The 14,255-nt window shown below is 33.5% G+C and overlaps 1 long non-coding RNA gene across 7 annotated transcripts; it reads right to left on the bottom strand.

Annotated features, from left to right (window-relative positions):
* Positions 1-4,781: 4,781 nt before the first annotated feature.
* LOC104234847 (uncharacterized) lies at positions 4,782-10,159 on the bottom strand. Of its 7 annotated transcripts, none has more exons than XR_011400179.1 (5): positions 10,079-10,147; positions 9,207-9,324; positions 7,153-7,437; positions 6,751-7,045; positions 4,782-5,129 (listed from the first exon to the last, which is right to left on the bottom strand). It is a non-coding gene; the product is annotated as an uncharacterized lncRNA (long non-coding RNA). The 7 variants fall into 7 exon arrangements; XR_713068.2 differs by having other exon boundaries at positions 6,751-7,065; positions 9,272-9,324; XR_713064.2 differs by having other exon boundaries at positions 6,751-7,053; positions 9,272-9,324.
* Positions 10,160-14,255: the final 4,096 nt, after the last annotated feature.

Below are 14,255 nucleotides of genomic sequence, written 5' to 3'. Positions count from 1 at the left end.
AACTTCAACAGAAGATGCTGAAGTTATTTAGTTTATTTGTAAAAACTTCAACACTAAATAAGCTAAAAAAAATTTGTCCTGGATTCATTAGTTTTGTCATAAAGCTTTTTCAAAAACTTCAGCAGAAGATGCTGAAGTTATTTAGTTCATTTGCAAAAACTTCAGCACTAATTTGAAGTTTTTTTGTCCAGGATTCATCAGTTTTATCATAAAGCTTTTTCAAAAACTTCAACAGAAGATGCTACAGTTATTTAGTTCATTTGTAAAAACTTCAGCACTATATAAACTGAAGTTTTTGAAAAAGCTTTCTAACATACTAGATAAATAATCACCTTGTTCTTTCATAGTGTATTGCTACTATAAAATAATCAGATTGCCAACAGTATTTAAATTATTAATTTTGGAAACAATAAACGTGAAAAGCACAGAGAAAAGCAATTCACCCCAAGCATTGTGATGTAAGCGTGTGCACAAATACAAATGATGAAGCGAAGTAGCACATTATTAAAAACAAGACGTTCTAAGAGACTAACAAAGAAAGGAGGAAGAAAGGAGCGCACATGTAGCAGGAAGAAGGAGGCGCCTGAAGTTGTAAAAATTAGGATATAAGTTAAATAATTTTAAAAATATGGGTATAGGTTAAATGGGGGCGACCACAATAAGGCGCTCCGTGCAATTTTTACTTTTTTTAGAATACTAGTTGGGAATGCCCGTGCTTTAGCACGGGCCCAAGATTAATGACCATTCACATTCACTATCGAATTGGTTATATAATTTATTGTAAAGTTCGTCTGAATTTACCAAGTGCAATAGAAAAGAAAAGAAGATTAAAGAAAGAGATAAGTTTGTGTACCTTTGAAACACTGGTTTTCTGTTATTTCAGTCTTAATGGATCAATATAGCAGTCAAATAAACTATGAGGAAATAACACATAATGCCTATCAAGGCCAAAGTAATTACCCGGTGTTGCCCACTTGAAAATTAATTACAATTCCTATCTATACAATACAAACTTATTACCGGACAACTCAATTTCCTATTTCCCCTTTACTTTGCTTTACCCCACGTGAGGGGCATGTAGAAAATGCAAATCTATACCCCTTTTTATTTTATTATATGACTTGAATAATATTACTTTTGACTATCTCTTTGTCTATGATATGTATTTTGACTGTAGAAATATATAGTAATAATTATTTGAAAAATAAAAATGAAATAGGATATTCGCAGTGAAAAAAATGGACAAGAGGAATAAGTTGATCGGAGAAACTCTCGGTTGTCGTGCATACCACAATTTCAAAAGGATTGTCCTGAATTTTTGTCCGTAATTTCAATAAATAAATAATAATATTTATTAACACTAATGGAATTCCATGGAGGTATTATTCATTGCATAAGCTCTCATTGAGTTAATTAGATTATGTGACAACTGATATTATTTCAGTTTAATAATTGAATTTAAAAAAAAATTAAACTCTTTGCGTACAATTGTATACCATGTCGGTATAGCTATATACTATGTTGGTATCATATGTTAGTTGGAACATTTTTTGGTTGTATTAGTTATATTTAATTGTTGCACTATTTGATTTTTCTTTTTTTCTTTAGTAACAGTAGAATAATACAATATCTTGAATTTTTTTTAATTTTCTTTTATACATGTGTATTATGTAATCATTTTGATTTTTTCTTTATGTGTTTGTTTTATATAATAGTATTATAATACAATATCTTGAAATATATTCTTATATTAATATGTGGTACATTATTTTTTATTTTTCTTTCTATGCATGTGTATTATGTAATAGTAGTATAGCCATATATAGTTTTCTAGAATTAATTAGTAGAACTGTATACCCTATTGGTATAATTATATGTCATATTGGTATCATATGGTAGCTAGGATATTTTTTGGTTGTTTTAGCTGCATTTTTAAGTGAATTCTATTCTGAAATGATTTATATGATCATATTTTGCGGTGTTGGATTTTCTTGTATCTATGGACATAGATTTTGTATATTATGTAATAGTTTTTATAGTTATATGCAGTTGTTGGAACGACCCCGTACAACTATATACCATATTAGTATAGTTATATACTATATGGTATCATATACTAGTTGAGTCATTTTTTGGTTGTATTAGCTGCATTTAATTGGTACACTATTTAATTTTCTTTTAATAATAGTAATATAGTACAATATCTTGAAATACTTTATTATATTAATATATGGTACACTATTTTTTTATTTTTCTCTTTATGCATGTGTGTTATATAATAGCAGTATAGTCATACAGTTGCCGGAAATTAACCAGTAAAGTTGTATACCATGTTGGTATAGTTATATACCATATTGGTATCATATGGTAGTTTGAACATTTTTTTGGTTGTTTTAGCTGCATTTTTAAGTGATTACTATTCTGAAATTATTTATATGAACATGATTTGCAGTACTGGAATTTTTGTGCCGACGAACATAGATTATGTGTATTATGTAATAGTTTTTATAATTATAGATAATTATTGGAACGACCCCATACAACTATATACCCTATTAACATACAGAATGAGCAAGTTGCTTTGCGAATATTTAGTTGCGAGCATGTAATTTCTCATACTTTTATTGCATCCTTAATATTTTGGTATATTAGTATAGTCGCAGATAGTTGTAGCAATATTCTAGAGCAATCATATACTCTGTTGGTATACATGTATACCATATTGGTATCATATGTTTGTAGAAGTCTTTTTTGCTACTTATACTTTTATTGCATTTTCCAATGTTTTGTTATCATTTCTATTCTAACTAGTGTATATGAAGATTTGGTGGCCGTAGATTATATTTTCTTGCTCCATAACTGGTTGTATTACTGCTAATGGTAGAGTATGTACTGATATTTATAAGGAAGGAGATCAAGATTTGCATGGCAATCCCGTGTTGATTCTTAAAAGCTGATTATGTAATTTATGGTGCTCAGCAACAATCAATGTGATATTCAGTGAATTAGATCAAGTGACAACTGATATTATTTCAATTTAATAACTGAATTTTAAAAATGAAAAAAAAGAAGGTATATTATACTAGTTATATTTAAAAAAGTGAACAAATATTTATTATATCAGCTATTTTTTCTTATTATATAAAAAAAGAATAATAAAAAATAGTGAAAATAGTAAATGAAATTAGATTATGAAGAGAAAAGAATATAAAAAATAAGTTAAATGAAATTAGAAAAGGAAAAAAGAAAAAAATAAGAAGAAAACGAGAAAAAAGAAAAGGAGAAAAAAAGGAAAAAAGAAGAAGCATAGAAATAAAAAAAAATTGAAGAAAAAAGAAAAAATTTCCCACAAAAACTACTATGGGTAGGAAATGTAATTAGTTTAATGAGTAGAAAGACAAATGGGTAGGCAAGGGTAAATAGTTTTGTTTTAGTGGGTAGCTGTATCATTCTCCCATAAACTATGTATCAAACACTGATCCATATTGAAAAATAAATAGAAAAACGATAACCAATAGTCTATGTAAAACATCCGTATAATTGGGTATTTTATAACAATAAGCCCATGAGAAGACCCATGAATCAAACATTATATATATATATTAAAAAAAAACTACATCATCATAGAATGTGCTATTAGTTTTTTTCTCCATTCTCACATAGACCAGTAGTAAGCAAAGCTATCCTTCAACCAAAATGTCCAGCGTGATACAAAAGAGCAAAATCACACTATGGTTCTTCGGCCATCACCATACATAGAATACATGTACCATTTCAAATTTGTAGAAATAACTGAAAGATAATCTACATTTAGAAAATAGGCTCATCATTATTTAGTAGTACTCACATAGTTTTTACTAATCTATAAGGTAAATGGCATAATTTCAACTACTATTTAAGATAGAAAACCAATACCTCATGATATTGACACATACAAGTTTCTGAGACCAAAAGCCTTTGGAAGTTTTTGTGAATACAAACCAGGGCTTCTCATAATCCTCTCCATCTATTTATTAATTATTTCCGCAACTCCTTTTTCTTACTTCATCTTTTCTTCATCAACTCTGTAGTAATCTTGAGCCAATAGAAAAATGTCCAACTATGATCCTTGTTCCTAGTACATAAACTCAACTCGGGGATATAAATTAAGGGATATCTCTGATGCAGTATTGTCAGCCCCTACTGCATTTGAGAAGCTATACATCGATCAACATATAGCCAAGAAAAGTGAATGTATAGTTCTCCGATGAATGGATGAAGCTACTCTTCAAGTTAGACTTGTGGCTAGGTAACTTTTAGTTTATTACTTAAATTGTATATAATTATAGTCATCAGTTTCAGAAAAATAGCATTAGAATCTTGCTAACTTCACAATTGATTGGAGGCATTTAGACTCACTTCGGCGACTCTGCCCTTTAGATAAAAGATTTCTATCAGATCTTAATTAGAATATGCAACCAGGTCTGGGACAAACTGCTCCAGATTTGGGGTCTAAATTAATTCACTATGTGCAGTACCAATCATTGCACCACCCTTGCCCATCAAAAGGTATGATGATCTATTCGTGCATATGATTTTTGATAATTCGTGCCATCCCTGTTTCTTACACATCAATTCTCAGAACATATGTACCATTTCAAATTTGGAAATAACTGGAATATAAATTTATATTTGAGAAATCATGAAAACTAGCATTTGATCCATACTATTTGCATTCTCCCGGCTTGAAGAACATATTAATGACAAAAACATAAATAAAATTATCGCTTATGATAGACCAATTTAAATGAAAAAGAAGCGGTAATAGAGTATATTGGTAATGTTCAATGAATAAGAAACCAAAAGAAGTTCAAGGTTGTAGCACTCCATTCCAAAGGAAAGATGGAAAAGACAAAGAACTGCATACTATGAAAGAGCAATCGAAAACTCCAAATAAAATGACTCTGACATATCATCAAAATAAAATGACTCAGGCATATCATCAAACACTTCGGTGCATGCATAGACGATAAATGAGATTACCTCTTCATCCTGCAAGATAAGATTCTAGAATTTTATTTTTTTCTCACCGCTTTCCCATTCTCGACTTCTATCAACAACTTGTATCTTGCAAGTCCAACCAGGTGTAGCTACAAAGTAAATTACCGTCAGTTATACAGAAAAACTGGTGATGAAAATTTTCGATTGCTACTTGTTTTATATGAAAGATGAGGTATCTGAAAGTATAACTAAAATAAATTAAATACTGAACATGCACTAGTATCTATCTCCAAACATGTATTTGAAAATTAGTTACAATTATGTGCATTCATATACAAAATTCACAAAGAAATTATATAAAAGAAGAGGAAACAACACATACAAACCAAATTACCTAGCAAACAATTGAAAAAATGGCAACAACCCTAGGCAGAACTCATAGATTCAAGATAGGCCAGATACAAATAGTAACCAATATGGAAAAATTCAGACGAAAACTAAGAAATGAGGCATGGAAGAATCAGGGGTGCGCTAAACAAAGAAAAGAATGCAAAAAACTCTCACTAATTGAGAAATTGAAAAATCAAAAGTGATAATTTGGAACCAAATTCAGAAATCTGAAAGAAAAGTGAAACGAATTCAAGGTGTTAGAGAGGAGCAAAAGAAAGGAACAAAAAGGAGGCCTCCGATGAACAATGAAAAGTAAGAAGATGATCGATCAGGATAATAGGAGTTTCTGGATTGTACTATTGAAGTGTAGTAGCAGAGAATTTTGAACAAAATGTGGAATACACGTGTTCACAAAAGAATAGGTTGATGACTTCAATCACCAATTTACCCCCAAACAGAAAATCAATTAGTGTAGGTCAAGGGTATAATAGACAAACAGTCATGTACTGATTTAATGAAATGGGCCCACTGTACACGGTACTTCACATTGAATTTAGTACGAACATGTTCGCCCCACTCAACTCCCACTTCTAAATAATAGACTAGTTGAGTCCTGCAGCTCGGGCGCAACAACTCGAATTGTAATCTCCATTCATTACAAATGTTCAATGTCTTTTATTTCTCTTGATACAAAGAAATTTTGAACCTAGAAGCTTAGAGATTGTGTGACGAATTTTTTAGTCGTTTTATCATTTCCTACCAATTATGATTCATAATATTTTCAAAATTAAAAGAAGCAAATTTATGAAATAAAAAATTAAGAAATAATTTAAAAATAATTGAGTCTACATAACATGACAAAAATAATCAACCCTGAACATCATGTCTGGGTAAATTTGGAAATAATATTGTAATCCTTAATATAGATGTCAAAAATGGTTGTTGATGAACATTAAAAAATATTAACATTCAGTTCTTTAAAGACGCGAAGATTTGAGTAGCTTCTATTTATAGCTCCAATGCTACCTTTGTTCTCAACAAATTTAGCTCTTATATACCAAACCCTATTTTGCAAGTCTATGTAAGCAATCAAATTTGTAATTATGGTATACCAAATAAGTGCAATAACCATGTCATAAGTATAAATTTAGACGTGCTAGAGAGCTATATTTTTTAAAAGAATCCAAGGATAAACTATGCTAAACTTTGCCGCTACTGATGCCAAATCATCACACATGCACTATCATCAGGGTAGGAGACATTATTAGCAAAGTTCTTCTAACGCTAACTACAGATCTTTAATGAAAAATGTCACTGCCGTCTATCAAATTCTGAAGAAAAGAAAAAGTAAAAACCATGTAGAGAAGATGAAGCAAAAACCTGCTCTATGTCCTCACTTTGTTGCTGAGTTGATTATTAACAAATGCCAGAATAGCAGTGAGGGTGCCTAAATTCCACAGACATAGTTGGTTATTGATCATGGCACCATTTGCTACTTCGTTGCTGAGTTGATTATTAACAAATGCCAGAATAGCAGTGAGGGTGCCTAAATTCCACAGACATAGTTGGTTGTTGATCATGGCACCATTTGCTACTTCAAGGAACATGTGTGGTATAGATGCGCTACAGGTGGGAACCAATAGTGTATAAGAAAACCTGCTTTCCTGCAAGGAGGCTGAAGAACTTCACAGAGGCCTACATTAGCGAAGGCTTTTGAGATAATACTATTGGAAAAACAAACTTGGAGGGTACAAAATTGTCATGGGCTTGCAGTCAAACTACCTTTGTTGGACTTGTGTAGAGAGAACATTATGGCTTTGGCCGACGAACCAGCTTGCTGCTAACCTTGTGGTTTGTGGCAGATTCAGTTATGCGACTTATAGGCTGGCCTGCCGTTCAATTCTTGTCTTACAATGTGGTGATATCTAGCATCTAGTGGTACTATTGGTCCAAAAATTCTTTTTCTCTTACAATAGATAGTAGTACTGGTGGCTTCTTCTTTGAATGGAACTCTTTTCCTTACACTTCACATAGCAGTCATATGCATGAATATATTCTGCAGACAACCTGTCCAAGTAGTAACCACCATAAGCACATCTTCCGGCACTTGGGTAGAGAACATTTATCAAGAAATTTCATTGATCTATATTAAGGGCATCCATAATTTTCAAGTAAATTGGATAAAAGACTAAGCGTGATTTACGTGAACCTCAGTTTGCAGAGCCAAAAAGATTATCTTGGAGTAGTTATTTTTCAGCTTTAACAATTAAGGAAAACCCTTACAAATAAGCAGGTATAAGATCGGTGTCCCTCCTGGACTATAAGCACCAATATTGTCTGAAATTTAATGCATCAAAAAGGAATATGCAGAGCATTTCTAACTTTAAATCAAAAGGTATATTAGAGCAGGAAAAAAGGATAAAAATCAGAAATATACAACCAATATGAAGGTATTTATATGAACATTTACACACTTGTAAGTACTTTATAAAGAAATTATAGTAATTGGAAACCATATTATCTAATGAGCCACCCATATATCACTATCAAGAAGACCATGCCTCTTTATAGTTACAGAACATTATATCACTTATCTAGGTGCTGCAGAGATTGCTCCGGAAATTAGTAAGCTTACCAGCATGGAAGAAAAGAACTTAGTATTAGAAGCAATATATCATCAATTAAACCCAAAAAGAAGAATCATATTTCATTTATATCATGAAAATAGAGAGGCAAGCAAGAAGTTCAAATATCACAAGTATTTAGTCACCATTTAGTCTTATTACACGCTATAAGTTTAGGGTATCTGGCACCGATAAAAAAAGTTTCATGGCATCTGGAAGAAAGAAAGGAAAATTCTCTTTAATTAGTTAAATTCGTATTAGGTCATTATTTTTGTCCAAATAAGCAACCACAACCAAGATTATTTATATGCAACCGTCATTGCATAAATAGCTTCAAACATCATACTTTAATAATCCTTAAATTCTTTTCTAGTAACAACCATTGTAGTAAATAAAAAGATTTATTCACAAGTAGACATGACCAAACACATCTTTCATATTTATAAATATATATATAAAATTTTGTGCTTAACCAAGATCTATTTTTGATTAGTTACAGTTGACCAAGTCTAAAGAACCTAATCTTTACTTATAAGCAATTGAGTCAATTCGCATGATATTTATCCTTCACGGTTTGTCATATGGCCAGACCATAATGAATAGCATCATTATTGGTTTGTTTGTTTTTATCCACAAGAGAAGCACATTCTTTAGAAGGCTAAATATTTTCTTGCTCTATATTATTCTGTCATATTAGTATCATCTCTTACTATAGCCTTTTATAAGATACGAAGATAAAAGAATGAATCCAACAGTGTTTATGTAACACACTAAACATATGCATCTCTCATTATCCATTACTTGAAAATTTGTTGGCAGAGTCCTCATCTTATAAACAGAATTTGGAATGAAAGACCCCCAACATATGACTCCTTAATGGAAGCTTTAAGGAATTTCTATTACAAAATAGTTATTATCTACAATAGTATAAATGATATCTAGATTGTTCATTCTTAAACAGGGCCATCTAGAAAGAATCTATTAATTTATTTTTTTTCTAAATCAAAAAATGAATTGCACTAATTTAAATGATAATTTTGAAAAAATTTAAAAGATGCCTACAATATAAACACATCAGATTGACTTGAAGCCAGTAAGATAGCTACTAAAGTAGAAATTTTAATTTCGTGATCTTCAGGAATCAGAATATTGTAGAGTTTTGAAGTAGCTATTAAGCTTGGGGAAAAAAAGAGGAGAAAGAAAGAAGCAAACTTTTTTCTTCAAGTGCAGTCTGCAAGTGCAAATGCAATTAACACTGACCATGAATCTGGATTTACCTCTTGCTGACATATCATCAAACACCATAGGTGTATAGTCAACTTCAACATTCCTGTTATTTTTTAAATCAGATTTTTCGGTTTAAATATGCACTAAATAGCTAGTAATAAAGACAAAATTCATTAAAAAGACAAAATGATGTGCAAATAAGACATAATTAGTAATATGCATGTAAAATTCTAGCAAGACAGTATTCAAATAGAATAGCAAACTAAGATATAGACACGAAATTATTTTATTACAAATAAAAAAAGTGCAATAAACTAAAAACAGTAAATAACTCTAGAAATAGAGAGGCCACACCAAATATAAACAAAGGAAAAATGGATAGACTCATGAGATCTATGAAAGAATATAGACCCATAAAAACACATATGTTATATTACAATCACACGGACACGTACACATTAACACTCTTAATCCAATAAAGAAATCAATTTTAAGTATTGTCAGAATTCTACACCAAAGCCACCATCATAGCCTATCAACAAATTTACCGAACTGAACAAAATAAATCACACAACAGAGATAACATACAACTCAAATAGAGAATTTAGAAATTTTAAAAAAAAATCCCCAATCAAAGATGGACATGCATGAGTTTTATTGTACAAATAGGAAGCAAGGAACTTCTATAATTTACCTTTTTCATCCTATACACAAAGAGTTATCCCATAAAATACCATCTCACATCATCTTAGCAGAAAACTTTCGTACTTTTTACCGTAAGGAACAACAAGAAGTAACTCAACAAAGTATATAGATCCGGCACTGAAAGGAAGCGTCAAAGAAAGTAGGAAACTCACCCAAAGAGATGACATTTTAAAGCTGCGAAAGAGAAAGGTAATTCCACAAAGAGCAGCGAAAGGGAGAACAATAAATGCAGAGTTAAAAGGACTATTTGTCACTGGTACATCTAGGAACACGTGCATTACACGTGTTTATTCAACAATCACTTACGCCCAACACTATAGTACATTTTATGGTGCTTTTCGTACAACTTCTTAATGCTATGTTCGTACACTTGAACTCGTAGTAATATATCAACATGGTATGACATTTGCATTGTCGATATAGTGTTTGTTAAGAAGAATTATTTCAAATAATTTCATGCTAGTAATAAGTTCACGACACATGCTTTTACTGTGAGCTTCATTATTTAATCATGGCCAATAGACAAGTATTTTTACCTTAACTTATCACCTAATCACATTAATCAATTATCTTGATTTTTCTTCATCAATTATCTGTTCTTGAAGCATTTGACTATAACATGTCCGTTTACCTTTAATTCGGATAATAATTAAATTTGTATGCAATTTTAAGGATATGTGGTTTGATTCAATACAAATAATTAAGAATATTAGATAAATGAGTTAAAGACAAAACAAATGATCAAACCAGTTGTAATGCTATGGCGTAGCCCGAACCTAAGTTGAACAGTAGCTCATCCTCGATTGGACCCATGGATCGAGCCCAATTGTGAATGTAGAGCAGAGCAATTAAATAAGGACTTTAACAGTTGCTAGAAAGCAAAAAAATAAACTTGAATTGTTTTTATTTGCGTGTTACAAAGGAAAAACTTCCCCTTTATATAGTAGGAGAGTTTTACCCCTAGTATAAGTCAAAAAAGATAAAAATCTTCTTTTCTCATTAATTACTGATCTGTAACCACATCGAGCAGGATTTGCGCCATGATATTCGGTTAGATGCGAATATCACGACTCTCTATCCATCATGTAACCATTTATCGTGTTTCCCTAGGTCTTAGAGCTCGTTCGAGGTTCGAGGTGTGTTGCTTTATCATGCCCGATGATGAGCACATCGTTCATCCCTCATGGATCACTATACGAAGGGCTACCGGTCCCGATTTCAATCTCGTGCGTCTATGATCTTCTTCCGTTTTCTTCACCGGGAAATCGGGTGTCACGATCCCAACCCCGGCCGTGATGGCGCCCAACACAATGCTAAGCAAGCCCGACCAATTAACATCTCACAATCTCTTTCTTTATAATTCAATACCAATTTTCGGGATTTAATACCAATTTAATATAAATAGAAGTATGAATTTTAACAGATGAAATGTACGGAAACCATAATCACGAAAAATCTCTGTAAAACAGCCCACTGATCCGGTGTCACAAGTCTGAGCCTCTAATACAAGGTTTCAACAATCTAATGCAGAAATATGTCTAAAATGCAGAATAATAAGTGGAGATAGAAGGAGAAATCGGGTCTGCGAACGCCATGCAGCTACCTCGATAACTCCGATGAAAATAGAACGGCAGGAAAACTCGCTCTATGCCTCAGGAATACCTGTTCCTGCACACATGGTGTAGGGAGTAATGTGAGTACTCTGACCCAGTGAGTAATAACAATAAATAATGGCTGACAGTATGAAATCCTGTAAAGGCACTAAGCAGTTCTATATCAAACAGTAAAATCATTTAAGCAGCAGTGAATGAGGAAATCATGTGAAATTCTTTAAACCAGGTAAAACAGATATAATCAGTATAAATCAGCTCCTCAAGCATTTCAGTTCAATTATTCGTTCTTATCCTCAGTTCTTAATTCATATACTTCTCACGATAACCGAATCACTAAATATATATACCGCTGCGGCGTGCAACCCGATCCGTATATCGCTGTGACGTACAACCCGATCCATAATAATAATAGTCGACTGCGCTCACTGGGGGTGTGCAGACTCCGGAGGGGCTCCTTCAGCCCAAACGCTATATAATTGCTACGACGTGCAGCCCGATCCATAATATGTATAATATATATCTGCTGCGGCGCGCATCCCGATCCATATCATATAAAATATCCTCACTATTGAGTCCTCGACCCCTCTCAGTCATTTAAAAATCACAGCCTCTCGGGCATAATGTACGGCCGGGATCTCAGCCCTCATATCTCTTTCTAATTATGATTAACATTTCAAAAATCTGGTTCATATCATTCTTAAACAATTGGAAACATGACTGAGGATATAAATTCTTTAACAAAATAAGTGAGAAAAACCAGTCAAAAATCCCCTAAGGGTTCTACAGGTCGACACAAGGCCCCAAGCATGGCAACAAGCCCAATTCACAATAATAAAGTATATGTCTCAATCAAAAGTGTAGTAAAATATCATTCGGGATGGACCAAGTCACAATCCCCAAAGCATTGAACCTCACGCTCGTCACACAGCGTGTATCTCAACTTAGTATAGCACTATGTTGTGCAAATCCGGGGTTTCAAACCCTCAGGACATCACTTAAAATCATTACTCACCTCAAACTAGCCAAAACTCTAGCTCGTTATGCCCTTGCCTCTCAAATTGGCCTCTACGCGCGTCGAATCTATCCCAAAATCAGAACGAATAGGTCACAATATGCTAAGGGAACATGGCCCAAGCGAAAACATTCAAAAAATATCAAAAATCCCGAAATTAGCAAAACCCGAGCCCCGGGCCCACGTCTCGGAATCGAGTGAAATTTACATTTTCAGAATCCTCATATCCTTACGAGTCTAACCATACCAAAATTATCCAATTCCGATACCTTTTGGTCCTTCAATTCATCATTTTACATTTTTGAAAGGTTTCACAATTTTCTTCCCAAATTCCATCCCAAATCACGAATTAAATGATGAATTCAGTGATAGATTCATGTATTCTAGTAAAATCTGAGTTAAAATCACTTACCCCGATGAATTTCTTGAAAAACCTTCGAAAAATCGCCAAAATCCGAGCTCTCTAGGTCAAAATATTAAATAAAAACCCAAAACCTCATATTTATAGGTACCCCCTCAGATTTCAGCTACCGCGGGCCGCACCAAATCGACCGCGGTCCGCGCAAGCCAGTGCGGTCCGCTCAAACACAATCGCGGTCGCACAAGCCTTCCTCTGCAGTGACTGGATTTAGTATTTTGGCCATAACTTTTGCTACAGATGTCCAAATTGCAATATAGGTACCTTTCTAAAAACTAGACACGAAGGGCTACAACTTTCATTTTTGAATCATCTCAAAATTCCTTGTAGATCAAAAGATATGAGCTTCCGAAGTTGGACCGACGACCTGCGGATCTTCATGACCGCGGCCGTGGTCACTTTTACGCGCCCAGCACTAAGCCTGCGCGCCCAGCGCTAATTCTACTGCGGCCAGCACTAAAACTTCTGCCCCCATCCATTTTCTAAGTTCCGAAATGTCAGTACTCGCTCAAAACTCACCCGAAACACTCCCGGAGCCATCAGACCTCAACCCAAACACACCAACACCTCCCATAACATCATTAACACCTAGTCGAGCTTTCGAATCACGCAAAACAACATCAAAACACTAAATCAACTTCGGATTCAAGCTTAAGAACTTAGAAATTTCAAATTCCACAAACAACGCCGAAACATATCAAATCAGGTCCGATTGACCCCAAATTTTGCACACAAGTCATAAATGACATAACGAAGCTACTGAAACTCTCAAAATTTCATTCCGACCTTTATATCAAAATCTCACCAATCAACCGGAAATCGCCGAAATCTCAATTTCGCCAATCCAAGCCTAAACCTTCCACGGACTTCCAAAATGCATTCCGATCACGCTCCTAAGTCCCAAATCACCTAACGGATCTAACCAAATCATAAAAATTCCCATCCGAGATCAAATACACATAAGTCAAATTTTGGTCAAACCTTTCAAATTTAAGGTTTCAAACTGAGAACTGTTCTTCCAAATTCATTCCGATTACCCTGAAAACCAAAACCAATGATTTATATAAGGCATAATGTATACACGGGGCAATTCATGCCCGAAGACTGGCGATCAAAGTGCAAAAATTCAAAACGACCGGTCGGGTCGTTACATCCTCCCCCACTTAAACACACGTTCGTCCTCGAACGTGCCCAGAGTTGTTCTAGAAGCTAACCAATAGCTGAATAACTTTACCATGCATATGCTTGGGGGTGATCCCACATCACCCTATCTCATTTAGGTCTGA

The sequence above is a fragment of the Nicotiana sylvestris genome, chromosome 6 (assembly GCF_000393655.2).
Source record: "Nicotiana sylvestris chromosome 6, ASM39365v2, whole genome shotgun sequence".
Lineage (NCBI taxonomy): Eukaryota > Viridiplantae > Streptophyta > Magnoliopsida > Solanales > Solanaceae > Nicotiana > Nicotiana sylvestris.
This window is presented reverse-complemented; position numbering and strand designations above follow the sequence as displayed.